The sequence below is a fragment of the Rhagoletis pomonella genome, unplaced genomic scaffold (genome assembly GCF_013731165.1).
Source record: "Rhagoletis pomonella isolate Grant_MI unplaced genomic scaffold, Rhpom_1.0 Rhpom_scaffold_00007, whole genome shotgun sequence".
Classification (NCBI taxonomy): domain Eukaryota; kingdom Metazoa; phylum Arthropoda; class Insecta; order Diptera; family Tephritidae; genus Rhagoletis; species Rhagoletis pomonella.
The window spans coordinates 54089769-54094976 of record NW_023458561.1 but is presented as its reverse complement, the minus strand read 5'-3'; positions in this window follow the sequence as shown (position 1 = coordinate 54094976).

Sequence of the window (5208 nt, the reverse complement as noted above, 5' to 3'; positions counted from 1 at the left end):
AAAAAAAGTACCAGCTGCCAAGCAGAAAAAGTATCAAAAGCAAACACAACAGTTATTTTTAAACTTTCATTTAAAAGACAAAGAATACCATTTTATAATTAAAGCCATAGTTTTAAAAAAAAGTTATAGTACTTGCTTTAAAAAAAAACACAGAATCGGTATGCTCATTTGCTTAGCGAAAAACAAACCGACCCTACCCGATACTTGTACAAGTCAATATTGTGGAAAAAGAGAATATAAAAAAAAATATTTATTTTTTACGCTCTTATCCATATTTCACAGCACGATCTGGACACCAAAATCAAAACACTGAAAATTGCGCAGTTGTCGCCATAAGCAAAACAAATTATTGTACAATAACACAAGCATGAGCAAAATAGAATGATTTTGATTGTAGCACAATACGTAGCTCAGGTATACGTGGCGTATGAGTAATATTCTTTCCTGCTCTATTTTCACACAAAAAATCATTACTTCTTTATTTATCCCTCGCTTTCCTTCATTAGTAACTTGAAAAAATTACCACAGAACCTGTTATTTTTTAAACTTTTCTCCTTTTAAAGTTTGATTTTTTTAATTTTTTTATTAAAAAATAAAAAAACTGGAATAATTAATTAATTTGTCAGAAATTATCAGTCCTATCGGAAACTGATGTATAAATGTTTTATAGAGAATTTTATTAGCTTTAATAAGGCGTATCTCTTTCACGATTGTTGAATTGGTTCGTAAGATATACGTGATTAAGTTGGACCACTTTTCGCGTTAGGCTGAATAAGGGTAAATAGCAAATATCTCGAGAACGTATCCCTATAAAAAAAAAAATTAACTCGATTTTCGGAATCACCGAGCAATTCTACATAGAAATTTAATAGTGGCATCCATTGAACATTTTTGCTGTAAACCAGTGTTATTTGTCATTATCGTTTTTATCCTTTATTTCATCATCATCACATTTATCTGTATTATTACAAAATTTTCTCAAATTGAACAGCCCCTGCAGGGAAAGGTACTAGTTGTGAACCAGTATGCTACCAGTTTGGGTTTCAGCCCAACTAGTTCCACGTTCTATCCTTTTTCAATGTTAGCGACTGGTGTTTTTAACATGACGATATATTACGAGATGTTCATTGGCAGGCTATGCAAAATACAAAAAATATAAATACTAGTAGTATCCTACCAGTGGATAAGATAGTCTACCAATTCATCTCCCGTGAGAAGCATATGCGGCGCTCTAACAGTCGCAATGGCCAACAGAGCAAAGCACTGGCGTGGTATTCCTGAGGTTCGAGCTTCAAGTCCTGGTGCAGTGAAAATTGCTGTTATTTTTATTTTATTTTAATTTTACATATACAGTGCAATCCGGTTCTAATGGACTCCACGGGACCGCGTCAAATTGTCCATTATAATCGAGTGTCCATTTCATCAGAATATAACATTTTTAAACTCAAAAAGTAAATTTAGTGTGTGTTTATCAAAAAAGTAATGTACATGAATAAAAACAAAAATTGTACATACTTTTCATGCAAGGTAAATGCCCGCTTTTTCCGACATTTTTCTTAAAGTGAACAAAACACAGATCAAAAGCCGACGAACCGTCACTTACAGTCTACCGCAAAAGCTGATTGCCTATTTTTGCAGATTTCGGTGAACCAATGAACTTCGTTTGTGTATTATAGAAATTTTCTGTTGCCTCTATTTACTGAATTTGGGTAATTACCGAACTTTGTTAATTGCAGACATTTTTTATTTTGGCCATTACAGCTTCGGTTATAGTAGACAAAAACCGATATTTTTGTCCAATATAATCGCAGTCCGTTATAAACGAGTCTATTTTAACCGATTCTTTTTCATATCTTTGAACTGGGACTTGACAAATATGTAGGTGCATAATAATAGAGTTTCTATCTTAAGCGAGTCCATTATAAATGGATTACACTGTATATATTTTTTTTAGTTAAATTTAAAAATTGCAATAAATAAAAAAAAAATAATTCCCTGCGCCTGCCTTGAATTTTGTTTACATATTTTTTTTTTGCAATAAAGTTAGATTTTAAAATTTGTAATTTATATAAATTGAAATAATTACACTAACTTACCTTAATTTAATTTGAAAATTTGAAATAATTATATTAACTTACCTTAATTTAATTTGAAAAATCTTAACCACCTCCAAGCGAGTCTTCACGCGACGCCACATCCGGCATTTGTAAAACAAGAAAATGGCATTTTATTTTTGGCTTTGGCAATTCAAAGGCATATGTCACGGTACGCTTAAGTTCTCCGAAATTGTAGAAGTGGTAGACCGTCACTTTAGCACATACTAATTAATTAACTCGTATTTTTGCTGACTGGTTTGGCTTTTCACTGCAGGGGTAGGTTGCAATAACTACACAAATTCTGACATTTTCAGCCAATTTTGAAAACATAAAAATTCTCCTTATCGGTTCGGTAGAATCGCCAAACGAACGGTGACAAAGTTTATGTAAGCGTATTAATGTATACTCATACTCATACTCATACTCATACTCATGTACATACACATGTAGTATGTACACACAACCGGCCGCCTCTAATTATGAGTATATTGGCGAACTATTTACATTCTACAAGCCAATTAAAACACATAATTTATTTAATTAGATTGTGATGATTCAACCATTTGTTTATTTTGTATTTTTCATATGGATACGTATTTTCATTTTAAAGTTATTTTTTTTTTACCACAGTACATATTTCTTTTTATTGAATAAAAGCAAATGAAAAATTACATAAACAAGATTTAAGACTTTAGGAAGGGTTTTATACATACATATCTATCATTTAGATAACTGTTATGAATGCGGAACAAAATTTTCTTTATTGTACACTTTTCTATTTTAATAATAAAATAAAATTAAGGTTAAAGTATAGCACTCAAATTCATAAAAAATTAAAGAAGACTTTAACTGTTTTATAAATCGAAAATTTGAATGAAAATGTCACTTTATAAAGCTGTTTACACCTATTTTATTTTTTATGAGTAAGGCCATAGGTGTGTAGCTTCACACACTTTTATTTTGCATCTGTTCTACAGCTTATGTTTTGTGAGTCTAGCTTTGGGAAAATATACATGCAACACAGTAACAACCATAAATAGTAGTTAAGATAATAAAAAAAAAAAATTGTTTGTGACATAATAAAGAGTGTGTGTAACTGTTGTTATTGTGTGAATTCTTTGCAATATAAATACTCACGTATATAATTATGTTCTTGTTCTACTAAAAGCTAAATTAAATAATTGTATAGTGATATAAAATATTTATAACTTATCGTCATTTTTTTTTTAACTTTGAAGTTTTCATTCCTTTACAATGGCTGCGTTTCTTTATACATTCCGGATAATCCCATTTCACAGCCGGAATAAACAGAATGCTTTTGAAATATACGTTAACATATCATCAGGAACGTTCTAAAGAATAAGTAAACAAAAAAGTTTATTCCAAACGTTCAGAATGAATAAAGAAATTCAGCCAATAGTTATAAATAGAATGCGTGTGGAAATAATGATTATAGTTGATCAATACTGAAATGAGCATATAATATACACCACATACATACATATGTATGTATGTGTAAGCGATGCCAGGAAAGTCAAAAACGTTTTTGCCGTTATAAAGTATATAGGATATAAAAAATATGAAGGTTAAGAAGGTAAGAAATTAAATAATTTTAGTAACCAAGTCTAAGTTAAAGTAGGCTTTCCACAATTTTATTGCAAAGCTCTTAGGAAAACTTTAATAACATATACATAAATAATAAAAATAATTTATACTGAAAATGCGCAAAATATGCAGGTTAACTAATAGCGGTTTCTTTTCTCGAAGTATTGTTGCATTTATTCTGCCCAGCGCCAGGGCAGTCAAATTTACACGTTCTTTACTCAGCATTTTCACATGCGTATTGCGTACTCTTTCTTTAAAATGTAGCACTCTGATAATGTTGCCATATAAGAAGGCGAACCTTTTTTCGACAAAAGAAAACGCCATAAGAAGGTATCATGTGCATACATGTGTATATTTATTTCCGGCTCGTTATAGACCATTTTAAATGTCCTTTCATTTGTTGCGAGAAGTAGGAGTCCACAATTATTGAAGGTAACATTTTCAATTGAATGCGGAATCCTGTCAAAATGAGGATTGGAGTTGGGGCGTATGTGTTAATTTTTTTGAAACAAAACTCGATTTTTTTTTTTGTGTGAACACCCAAAGCTTACATTTTCCACTTTTCGGGAAATCGAATTGAAAAAGCGCAATCACATTCGAAAATGTATTTCATCTTACCAGTGGCGTGAAAGTGCCACTGTTCCGAAATTCGTGTGAAACAAAAAAATAATAATATTAAATAGAATATCAAAAATGCTTGCAAGTAATTTATTTTGCTCAAATTAAGTATTTACTTATTAATGCATTAGACAATTTTTGGTTAATTTGGACGTATTTACATATATGTATATACATATGTATGCATTACATCCTTTTAATCATGTACATTATGGCAGTTCTGATTTAGCCAGAACTTTAGTTATTCATTTATTATAAAAGATGCATAAAATGCGCATCATAAGTATGATAACAAGAAGTTTTTAAATTTGAATTTGAACAATTTTAACGCCGATTTTGGGTGTGATCTGATTTTAGATAATGTAATTAATTCTGAAGAACATGCATATGAATAGATTCGATGAAAAGAAATCGTATTTGTGTGATAAATATCTTAACAGCGATGCTTAGTACCGAATTTCCGAACCACAAACCCAAATTTATGTTTGAAGGTAAAATTTCATGCAAATCGCAATAGCCAAAAGATTTTTTTCGAACTTTAATGCATGATATGATTTCAGAAGAGCGAAATACATCACACAAGCGGCTTGACATACCAAGCGAAATATCCATTAGCTACAAGCCATTTGTGTTGTGTTGGTTTGACAACCCGCTTGAGGGAATTCGAACAAAATTTTTTGATTTTCTAGATTTCTTTTCCTTTTCTTGTGCTTAATTTTATATGAATTTTTCATTTTTCTTAAGAGCTGGAAACAGCCCTGTACGGCGAAATGGGTAAATTAGGTTTAAAGTATATTTGACAAGCCGCTTGTGTGGTGAATTTCGCTCTTAACCACGCTTTAACTGCAGCACAAGAATGTTGAAATTGATTTTCAATAAAATTTCGGTG